The sequence below is a fragment of the Myotis lucifugus genome, unplaced genomic scaffold (genome assembly GCF_000147115.1).
Source record: "Myotis lucifugus unplaced genomic scaffold, Myoluc2.0 scaffold_48, whole genome shotgun sequence".
Taxonomy (NCBI): Eukaryota; Metazoa; Chordata; class Mammalia; order Chiroptera; family Vespertilionidae; genus Myotis; species Myotis lucifugus.
Genome location: NW_005871096.1, coordinates 6,231,251 through 6,243,457, shown reverse-complemented (window position 1 = coordinate 6,243,457; position 12,207 = coordinate 6,231,251). Strand labels below are relative to the sequence as shown.

Here is a 12,207-nt window from a genome sequence, read left to right as displayed (position 1 = left end):
GAATTTTTCGGCTTCCCAGTCCATATAAAAGTAATTTTTACAATATAATGTAGTCTACTAAGTGTGCAATAGCATTATGTCTAAAAGATATTGAACCATTGTTGGTACCTTAATTAAAAAATACTCTATTGCTAAAAAATGCTAACCATTATCTGAGCCTTCAGCCAGTTTTAATCTTTTTGCTGGTGGAGGGTCCTACCTTCAGTTTATAAGGTAATTTCTAAGGTTCGTATACAAAAACTAGCACAGTGGTAGTTACCTCTGGGGATAGAAGGAGAACGCTCTAAGTAACAATTTACTTTAAAAAAAGTACATATGTGCAAATATTTAAAACTGTTAAAACTGGGTGCTAGCTACCTAGGTATCTGTCCTATTCTATTTATTTTTTTCAAATATTCTTCTTCTTCTTCTTCTTATTCTTATTCTTATTCATTCTTATTCTTATTCTTTAGCATCTTTCTTATTCTTTAGCATCTTTAGCATCACCAAAGGATTTGTTTATTGATGAGAGAGAGAGAGAGAGAGAGAGAGAGAGAGAGAGAGAGAGAAACAATGATGTGAAACAGAAACATCAATTGGTTGCCTCCCATAGGCGCCCCGACCAGGGATCAAACCTACAGTCTAGGTATGTGCCCTGACTGGAAATTGAACCCCCAACCTTTTGGTATATGGGATGATGCTCCAAGCAACTCAACCATTCAGCCAGGGTGAAATATCTTATTATTTAAAAACATTTAAGAAACAAGAATGCTGTATGTAGTGAAAAGCTCAGTGTCAGATTCTCCTTCTTTGTAGATGAGGAATAATCTGGCTCCTCTTTTAACCTCTCGTGGGGCAATTCTACTTGGCCTTTGTGTGCTTCCTTAAGCCTCACTTCCTCCGGGTGTCTAATAGGCCCCCCGTGTCGGGCTAAAGGCCTTCTCTGCATCCTTTCATAGCATCTTCTCTTTTCCTTCTCAAAGCACTTCTCACCCAGTCACATAGTTTCCTGTTTACTTGCTGTAGGTGCCCACTGGACCCTACGATGTTCTTCTGGGGCAGGTGGCGTGTTTACTGTAGCATCCCCAGAGACTGGTGTGCAGTCATGCGCCATAGACAGTTATTAAGTGACTGAATGAGTTAACGGATACTTCAGTGGCTCAAGGTCACGGCTGTGCTCACAGTAGACCAGAGTTGGATACTTGAAATGGCCAACTATAAAAGCTACATGTCAACTATGATATGAAGTGCAAAGCAACATTTCTTGGCCCAGAGAGATGTGTGTCCCTTTCTTGGACTTGGCCAGCCTGTGTGTGGCCCTTGTACCACAACATCAGTGTGATCTGCTTCTTGTGAGGAAACATTGTCCGACGCACTGACTCATCTAACCCAGGAATCAGGCTCCCATTCAACCAAATTTCCTGGGCACTGGGAGGTCAGGGTCCTTCAGTCCACCAGCCAGGCCAGTGTTTCACCGGGAGGACCACTGTGTCCATCTTTTTTTTAAACTATAGTCCGGCCCTGCTTGGTCCCAGGTTCAGGTTGAACTGGCCCCCTGTTTAAAAAGTTTGAGGACCCCTGTCCTAGACGCACGGATTCATCTAACCAAGGAATCAGGCTCCCATTCAACCAAATTTCCTGGGCACTGGGAGGTCAGGGTCCATCAGTCCATCAGCCAGGCCAGTGTTTCACCAGGAGGACCACTGTGTCCATCTCTCCCGCACCCTGCAGCCCAGCCCTGCTTGGTCCCAGGTTCAGGTTGGGTTTGCCAGCCCCTGGTGGGGCCTCAGTGGGGAGTCTGTTGTAGGCCTCCTTAGCCCTGAGGAGGCCCTGCTGCCTTAGACCCAAAGAGAACTTGCAACTTTTCCCTTTCCTTCCTCACTCACTCATTTGACTGTTCGTTAGAATCTGCTGCCATTTCAGATGACATGGAGTCTATCTGGCATTGACTTAGCCCCTGGCCCAACGAATGAGGCAGAACTTCTTCCCTGAAAAAGCCTGCAGTTGCCGGGGAGCTGGTGGTTGTCTCGAGAACCTCTCTTGACCAGACTAGATCCCTGAAATCTCAGAGCACAAAGTCCTGTGTTGATAGCAGTTTGGACCATTTGTTTTCCTGACATTGCAGAGAGCGCCTCAGCTTACCCAGGTGCAACCTTGGCTGAGTTATGGTATTTTACCTTTCTGAACCTCAGCTTCTTTGTCTGTAAAACAGAATAAATAATACTTTGCAGTGGAGTTTTGAGATAATAACTAGGGGCCATGTAGTGAAGTAGGTTAAGTTGACAGAGCGCTTAGGCTCAAATCCTGGTTCTGACCCTCCAGTTTCCCATCAGAAATAAGGTAATCCTGGTCCCTGCCTCACACATTGTAGAAGCTTTAGAACAATGCCTGGCCCACACTGAGCGCTGTCCAGGTTTGCTGGTTTTAGCAGTATCTTGAAGGTACTAAGCACTCAATACACATTATATTCTGTTACGATTATTATTACTTGTTTGGGTCCATTTGGGTCGCTATAACAAAAACACCATAGACCAAGTGGCTTATAAACAACAGACATTTATTGCTCACAGCTGTGGAGGCTGGGAAGTCCAAGATCAAGGTGCTGACCGATTCGGTGCCTGGTGAAAGCCCGCTGCCTCATTCATAGATGGTCATCTTCTCGCGTGTCTTCACATGGGGGAAGGGACAGATTATCTCTCTGGGGCCATTCACCTATGAAATGGCATCTTGGATGCTTCCAAGTTTTGGTAATTATAATAAAGCTGCTAAAGACATCCATGTGCGGGACTTTGTGTGGACATAAGTTTTCAATTTCTTTGGGTAAATATGGAGTGAGATTGTTGGATTGAAACTTGATCATCTTAAAACTTTTTAAAAAAAATATATTTTATTGATTTTTTACAGAGAGGAAGGGAGAGGGGTAGAGAGTTAGAAACATTGATGAGAGAGAAACATCGATCAGCTGCCTCCTGCACACTCCCTACTGGGGATGTGCCCGCAACCAAGGTACATTCCCTTGACCGGAATCGACCTGGGACCCTTGAGTCCGCAGGCCGATGCTCTATCCAATGAGCCAAACCAGTTAGGGTGAAACTTGATCATTTTAAAGAACTAAATGAAGATGAGCAAATAGAAATTGTTTTAGAAGTGGGAAATAATTCTAATCAAAAGTAAACTTTTTTAAAGAAAAGAAAATGATGATTTATTATAGGAAGAAAGGGAAGTTAGATCTGATTTTTAAAACATGTTTTAAAAAATATTTTTATTGATTTCAGAGAGGAAGGGAGAGGGAGAGAGAGATAGAAACATCAATGATGAGAGAGAATCATTGATTGGCTGCCTCCTCCATGTCCCCCATTGGGGATTGAGCCCACAATGTGGGCATGTGCCCTGACCAGGAATCAAGCAGTGACCTCCTTGTTCATAGGTTGAGCCACACCGGCTGGGCTGGTTTTTATTCACCAATATGTTTGATCAGGAGATAGGAATTGATATTTTTTCCATCTAATTTTTAAGGAGAAACCTGAACTTTCAGTTTAGAGAAAAAGTTATTTTTTAGTGAAATTAGTGCTATGTAAGTGGTGTTTTTAATGTTTCCATTATAAATTATAATGAAAATGTCTGAGTTTGAAGTCGAGCATCTATATTTAGTTATAACACAGGGTGAGGATGTCAGAATCTTTGACTAAATTTTCAGTGTTTTTCTTTTATGAGCTCATTGCCGCTGGGTTTTTCCATGAATTTGAAACATGTGTGTTCAGTACTTTGGAGAGAAGATTATTTGCTTAAACTTTATAGGCTGAGCTAAAAATAGAAAAACACTGTTTCTATTTTTGGAATGTCTTGCCAACTGAAAAGTGAACATGATAACTATATATATTAAGCAAAAATAGTGAGAGGGAAAGAGATGTTTAGTATATTAATTTAGCTGGTTTAGAAATGTCACAAGCATTTTCATGAAGCGATAAATTTGCGTCAAAAAGTAAAATCCTGTTTTAACAAGACTGCCGAGTGCAGAGACAAAAAAAAAGCATCTGAAACGGCTGTGAACTTTTTTCTTTAGGGGGTTGCTTACTGTCTGGTTCCCTCTGGAGCTACACGTTCAATGGCTCTCCTTCTTACACTGCAGTCTCAGTATTCTAGTGGGGCTGCAGCCAGCGTTTAATTTTGCAAGGCTTCTGGATAAATACAGTGAAGTGAAGGTGGCTGGAACCACTGAAAATGTTTTTATTAAATCTGCTTGCTAGTATTCTGGCTTGCAAGAAACTACGACTGGACACACAATTGTGGGGCCTAAAAAAAAAATAATACTTTTCCTCCCTCTTTCTAAGTTCTTCAAGGCTGGGTTAATAATCCTGTTAACAGAAAGATGAACAGGAGAGAATCAGTTTTAATATATGTGCGTGGGGAATTCACATAGGCGTGAAAATCCCAAAAGCAGTGTGGCAGCGTTGGGTATATACGACATTTTGGGCGAAGGAGAAAAGGGGGGATGGGGTATTAGATTTTAGGATTGAGAATGGATGATGTATAGGTAGTTGAGGAAGAGAGAGGGACACAGAGGTGTCTCGCTAACGGGCACAGCCTGCAGCCCTCTTGTTCACCACACTTAATTCTAGGCTAAGGAGAACATCCTAAGATCTCCTTCCTGAAGCAGGTTTCTCTGTCTGAATCTCTTAGGCAGGCAGGTGGGGTGGGTCAAAGATTCTTTCTGAGTCTTTTGTTTCTTAATCAACAGCTTAAAAATCACTATCCCAAAAAGGCAACTTCAGGGTGGCAAATGTAGGTTCCCTTTCCAAACGAAACATAAAATTAGAGACCTTAATTTAAACGTTGACATAGTTCTATCAAAGTGCAATGTTCTTTAGCTGTCACCTGAACTTGTCTACCTCCAAATAAGCCTTCAAATTTGTCCTTTTACCCCCCTCCACTTCCCCCTTCACTTTTTTTCACTCATTCACCAATTTATTGAGTACCTTGGCACAGAAGCCAGTCTTTGGAGTACTTGGTCCTGTTACTCAGAGGCTGCTTTTTAAGTTAGCATGATTTAAAATGTGAGTGCACGTGCGTGCTTGAGAGAAGGGATTGTGGGCAAGAGTGGTAGGGGAGTGTGAGTGAACAGAATCTGTTGCTGAGGGAGGAATTTCTGAGCTGTGGGGAGGTGAGCAGGGCTAGTAATGCTTGTGCACTCCAAGTCTGCCCAGCTAGAATGATAGGAATTTGCCAGAGAAACTTGGAGGATTCACTGTGTGGCTTATAAAGTAACAAATGGAGCACAGTCATGTTGCTAGACATAGCAACTCATAAAAAGGGAGAGGAAATATTGAGAGACATCCGGGGCCCACCCAGCCCAGAATTAGTTTTGGCTAACACACAATCTCCTGTTTGATCTCAACTGTTTGTCCTGTGTATAAAGCCAACCAAGATCTTGAGACCTCTAGCCCATCACTTCTGTATTATTATTTCTACATTAATAACATACTGTATTAGTCAAGGTTCTCCAGAGAAACAGAAACAATTCTCTCTCTCTCTCTCTCTCTCTCTCTCTCTGGACACTTATTATAGGAATTGGTTCATGTGGTTATAGAGGCCGAGAAGTCCCAGGGTTTGCCATCTGAAGGATGGAGACTTAGGAAAGCTGATGGTGTAACTCAGCACAAGTCCAAGGCCTGAGAACTGGGGATCCGATGGTGGAAGTCCTGGTCTGAGTCCGAAGGCTGGAGAACCTGGAGTGTTGATGTTCAAGGGCAGGAGAAGATGAATGTCTCGGCTCAAGCACAGAGCACATTTGTCCTTCTGCCTTTCTGTTCTATTCAGGCCAAAGACTGGGGGATGTCCACCCAACACTGATGGGCAGTCTTTACTGACTCAAACGCTAATCTCTATCCAGAGGCACCCTCACAGATACACCCTGAAGTAATGGTTACCAGCTATCTGAGTGTGCCTTAGTCCAGACCAATTGACAGTAAAATTAACCACCACACATACCCATTATTAACCAACAGCAATCACTGCTATGACTACTGTTACTATTACAGCTATCATTTGCTGAGCACTTACTATATGCAAGGACTCAAACTGAGTGCTTTATATGCATCTTATTTCACCCTGAAACCAGCCCTTTGAAGTGTGGGTTCTATTATTATAAAGCCTCAGGAAATTAATTCACCTAAAGTCATCCAACTATCATCACATAGAGGGATTTTAAAAATTAAGATATAATTCACATACCATGGAATTTGGATATTTAGTATATTCACATCACCACTAATTCCAAAATAATTTCATCACCCCAAAAAGAAACTCATTAGCAGTCACTCCTCATTTTTCCCTCCCCACCAGTCTCTGGAAACTATGCATCTACTGCCTATCTCTATGGATTGCTTATTTTGAATATTTCTTATAAATGGAACCATCCTATATAATAAAAGCCTAATGTGCAAATTGTCCCCTTAGTCGGTTGTTCAACTGGGAGTTTGACTGCTCATTATGATGTGTGCTGACCACCAGGGGGCAGCGCGGAACATGGTGGGGCATCGGCGATGCACTGCGACCTCTTGCCGGCTACCTGGGGGCGGGGGTGACAGGGATGGAGTTGCGGTGAGAATGTGGGTGTCTGCCAAGCTTGCTACCCTCCCCCAGGACGCCAGGGCTCACACACCGGCGCTCAGGTGCCGGGTGGGCGCCCGCAGGAAGCCCGTCCTGAACCCACGTGGCCTCTTCCAGGTGAGCCAGGTCACAGCTGCTGGGACTGCAGGGACCAGTCAGGTTCCCCATGGGTTCTGCAAGGCTCCCCATGGGTTCGTGCAGGAGCCAGTCTGCAAGGCCAGCTGGGAGAGAGTGTGCTGCCCGCTCGGCTTCCATGCAGTGCTGCTGGGTGGCCCAGAGGTCCATGCTGCACCCCGGCCTGTGGTGTCCAGCTGTGCTCACCACATCTCCTTGTGGGCACTTGGGTGCCATGACTCAGGCGGAGGGGGTGCACGAAGGCCCAGGTGTGCCTAGGGTCCAGAGGTCAGCTGGGACCTGCCCTTCCACGCCAGATGCTCGCGCTTTGATCGCTGACCAGGCCTAGGGACCTCACCCATGCATGAATTTTGTGCACTGGGCCTCTAGTACAATATATAGTCTCTTGAGCCTGGTTCCTTTCACTCATTGTAATGTTCTTAACGTCCATTTATGTCTTAGCATGTATCAGTACTTTATTCCTTTTTATGACCAAACTAGAGGCCCAGTACACGAAATTCGTGCACAGGTAGAGTCCCTAGGTCTGGCCGGTGATCAGGGCCTATTGGGGCCTTCCTTCCCTGGCTGCCGGCTGCCAGCCGGAGCCTTCCTTTGTTCCGCACCGCCCCCTGGTGGTCAGTGCACATCATAGTGAGCAAACTACCGAGGGGACAATTTGCATATTAGCCTTTTATCATATAGGATAACATTCCATTGTGTGGGTATACTACATTTTGTTTATTCATTCTTTAATTGATGATGGACATTTAGGTGGTTTTCACTTTTTAGCCATTTTGAATAATGCTATCGTGAACAGTCAAGTACACATTGTTTCATGGACATTTGTTTTCAATTCATTCATATATAATGACTTATATAATAATAGTGAGCGGTCAAACTCCCAGTTATTATGACTAGCCAGATTATTATGAGCGGCCAGATTATTATGACCACCCCATCAGTACAATGAAGTGAATTAGTTATGCAAATAATAATAATAATAATAAAACCTTGAGAGTATTGGCTTAGGAAGTTTTCAATATTCAGTATTTTTGGACGTGTCAATGAAGTACTGATGGGGTGGTCATAATAATCTGGCCAGTCATAATAATCTGGCCACTCAGTATATATATATAATGACTTTTCTGGACTTGATAGTATCCTCAGCAAATATTTTTCTTGAAACAGACTTTTACACTGGTGAGGTATGATTGCACGCTGTCAAACTACAATTTACTAATATTCTCTCTCTACAATGTGAGCTCTGGTTTCTGCCCTATCTGTCCTAGTAGGGCTTGATTGCAGGAGGTGAAGGCCAGTCCTCTATCCGTGGGTGCAGCTGGGGTCCTCCTTCATGTAAAGCCCCTCCCTCATCACCATCTGTAGAAAGAAGTCCTGAAGTCTTCCAGCCAGGCAGCTACCTTTTGTTCCTCTGGCCTCTCTTCCCTGCCTGATCTTGCTGCTCCCCTCTCTGCCCCTTGAGGGGTTCAGGTGTGATCACTTTTGCTGTTTCTTGTAAGGACACGTGTTGCTTTATACAACAGGTGCTGATGAATAGTCTGGAACTGAATAAACTGCTGATCAGCTGCTGTGATATTGTGATTTCTAATAAGAAACATATAGGGCAGTGATGGCGAACGTTTTGAGCTCGGCGTGTCAGCATTTTGAAAAACCCTAACTTAACTCTGGTGCCGTTTCACATATAAACATTTTTTGATATTTGCAACCATAGTAAAACAAAGACTTATCTTTTTGATATTTATTTTACATATTTAAATGCCATTTAACAAAGAAAAATCAACCAAAAGAATGAGTTCGCGTGTCACCTCTGACACACGTGTCATAGGTTCGCCATCACTGATATAGGGTGTCCCCCCCCCCCAAATGTATACACACACTTTGAATAATTATAAAGGCAGCGTTTATTAAAATACATTTCATATTCAAAATTGAGCTATCAGCTGTTAATGTGTGTATACATTTTTTGGGGGGGGGACACACCCTTTATATTTGGTCTTTGTCCCCCTTCCTGGCACAGAGCTCATCAAACCCTTGGAATTTCCTGGGAAGAGAATGAGAAAGGTGTCTTTTGTTATGTTAATGAGGCGACTAAGTCAGCAAAGGTTGGAGGTTGGTTGCCAGGGGAACCAACCACAGGATTAAAGGGTTGAAGTTTTCAGTCTCACTCCCTAACCTCCGGGGAGGGGAGAGGGGCTGGAGATTGACTTCACTCACCAAGTGCTAGTGATCTAACCAATTATGCTTATATAATGGAACCGCCATAAAACCCCCATGATGGGGTTCAGGGGGCTTCCAGGTTGGTGAGCACATGCGGAAGCAGGAAGAGTGCCGCTCCCGGAGGGCACGGAAGGTCTGTGCGCTTTCTCCATACCTTGCCTTCTTCATCTCTTCCATCTGGCTGTTTCTGAGTTACAGCCTTTTGTAATAAACCATTAAACTCGTAAGTGAAAGGTTTCTCTGAGTTCTCTTAGCTGTGCTATAAATTAATTGAACCCAAGAAAGGGGTTGTGAGAGCCTGTGACTTATAGCCAGTTGGTCAGAAGCACAGGTGACAGCCTGGATTTATGACTGGCATCTGAAGTGGGGAAGAGGGGACAGTGTGGTAGGATCAAGCCTGTAATCTGTGGGACCTGACGGTATCTCCAGGTAGACAGAGTCAGAACGGAGTTGAACTGTAGGGCTCCCAGGCTGGTGTCAGAGAAGTATTTGGTGGTGTGGAAACACACACACATATTGTCGATTGTAGTTGCCAAGTGTCAAGTGGTTCTGATTCATTTGAAGTTGAGTTTCCTTGTTGGTATTGCAATGGTTTTTAACCAGGTCCTGTAGGGAACTGGGGGGAACAGGCTGGTAGGGTGAGGTCATGCTTTTGCATCTTCCTGCCTCCCCACATCTGAGTTGGACAGCAGCCTCTCTGTGAACCTCCCAACTCTCAGAAGGTTGCGCTGTCCTTGCCTCTTGCTCCTCCTCAAAGGAGGAAAATGGCAGAAGAGTGGGGCAGGAGTGTAAGGGTTTGTTTGTGGGGGAGTTTTGTGGGGGAGTAATTCTTCCAGTTCCTGCCCTTCCCCATTTTTTCAACTCCTTCCTTAATGTCTCAGGAAAACTGAGATGGTGAAAGATTAAATAATCCTTTTAAAGTATTGTATTTTCTGTAGATCCTATTTGTTTAGATCTCCACAGTCCTATCTGGATAGTCTATTCCTCTCCACAGAGCAACCATATCTTTTTTTAAAAATTTATTTTTAAATAAGTGATCTAGAACTATGGAAGTGGTTGTCAATTCTACTTGACAATCAGAATCACTTTAGGAGAAAAAATACACACACACACACACACACACACACATACACACACACACTTCTCCAAGCTTAAATAGACCTAGAGGTCACCACCAATATTAATCTCTCAGGCTGAATTCATTCGGCTGACACATTTTGCTTGGCGGGTGGAGTTTTAATAATTGAGCACACCTTCTCCAAGATGCCATAGTTCATTCATTCCGTATTGTCTCACACATGGCCTTCTTCACACATTTATATGACCTGCCTACCCTCTGAGGTCTCTGAGAATTAGACCCTGCCCTAGAGCAGCCACATTATCAGCTTTCTTTCCCCACCAAAATCCCCCCCCCCCCCCCCGAATCACAGATAACTCTGATAGACAATCAGGTCTCAGAACCATCAGCATCTTTGAGCATTGACTGTCCTGTCTGCAGCGATTCTCAATTCTGGCTGAATGAGAACCACAGGAAGCTGTTAAAAGTTACTGATCCCTGGTCTACATACAGTTCTTTCCTGGGGGAATATCCAGTTTCTTGGGAAAAGGATACATTTTTCAGATGGGAGGGAGTGTGATGTTTTAAGAAAAATTTATCAATTTGGGTGTGGGATCAGTTAGATTGTCTGATGTCAACAGTTTCCCTGTAATGAAATTTCAGATTATAACAGAATCTCTTTGTGTGGTGGGACTGGTAAGCCACATGTTGGTAGTGAATTAAAATAAGACCTTTCATGTGTTTTTCTTAAAATATTTGGTGTTAGAGCTCCACACCTTACAAATCTACCCTGTGGAAAGGCACTTAGGTTCCCATGAAATGAGTGATTTTGCCCAGTCCTGGACCAGGGAGACCTGGAGCAGAGGGAGACCTCTGTGTGTCTAAAAGATATGTAAGCTTTAGGCAAGTTCAGACCAAGCTCTGCAAGAGCCTCCACTGTATGTGGAGATGTGGCAGGCTTAAACAAATGAAGCTTTTGTTTAAAAGCTTCCCTATTTCACCTACACACTATCCCGTTGTACTGTATTGCATTCAGGATTTGGTCTGAATTCAAATTTTTTTGGTAAGAAGTGTAATTTTTATTCTCCTAAATTTAATGAAAAAAATGTTTGTTTGGTTTTGTGTGTGTGTGTGTGTGTGTGTGTGTGTGTGTGTTTTGGCGTCCCCACCTCCTACCCAAGTAGCAGAAAATGGATCTGAATCAGTTAGAGGTAATTCCGGTTTCCTTAGTCAACTTCGGGCTCCTCTTATTCTCTCCCCAGAGTTGCTTCTAAGTTCTGAGCATTCCTGCAAAGCTGGGGGATGGAGTGGTGGAGTGATGGCACATGACGGTGTTTGTCATCGGTCCAGCTTGCTCTACCAGGTCCTCAGCTGCCCAAGCACTCCCATCAAAACTATGTTGTTGCCTAGGAACTCTCAAGATTTCTCTCTAGCTCAGCTAGTTCACACCATTCCAAGGTCACAGGACAATTTTAGCTGCCTTCTTGGGGGGTTGTTTGCCAGTAATTTATGATTATTATTATTAGACCAGTGTCAATAAATCTCACATACAAGTGCATTCTCAAACTTTAATGTGCTACCTGGACTCATGGTGAAATGAAGGCTCTGACTCAGTAGATGTGGATTAGGGCAGGACCTGCATTTCTAACACATTGTCAGGTGATATCGAGGCTGCTGGTCTTTGACTTTAATGGAGCGCTCAGCCTCCATCTCTTCCACTTGCTGGGGAATTGATGTGGTAACAGGGAAAGATGTGGCTAAATGATGACAAATGCACTCTCCTTTTCTACCTTTTAATTTCTTTAGGGAACCTCTCTGCTTAAAAGAATAAAAGAAAACCACTTCCCTAGGATGCTTCTAAGGCTATTTTCAATTATCCAGATACCTCTGTTAGAATGATAGCACTTTTGACTCCCCCCATGCCTTTATCCTTTATCTTATTCCCATGCACCCTACTGGGAAGGAGAAAAAAAAGAGATGACATTCCCTGCTCACCCCCACCAGCCCCCCTCCCTCCGTCCCATGATGCTCCTCTTGGTACTCATGCCTGGAATGCGGACTAGACTTAATTTCCTTACTTTCAGTGAATAGAGTACAGCAGAAGTCTTGGGATGGAACTTCTGATGTTAGTTTATACCAGTGATTTTCAACCAGTGGGCCGCAATAATTTTTAAAGCATGCAATATGTAACTATGTTACCAGGGGCAATG

At 43.7% G+C, this 12,207-nt stretch overlaps 1 protein-coding gene across 1 annotated transcript in view; it reads left to right on the top strand.

Moving 5' to 3' along the window:
* Positions 1-12,207, top strand: part of TBC1D1 (TBC1 domain family member 1) — a 207,145-nt gene that overhangs the window by 63,598 nt on the left and 131,340 nt on the right.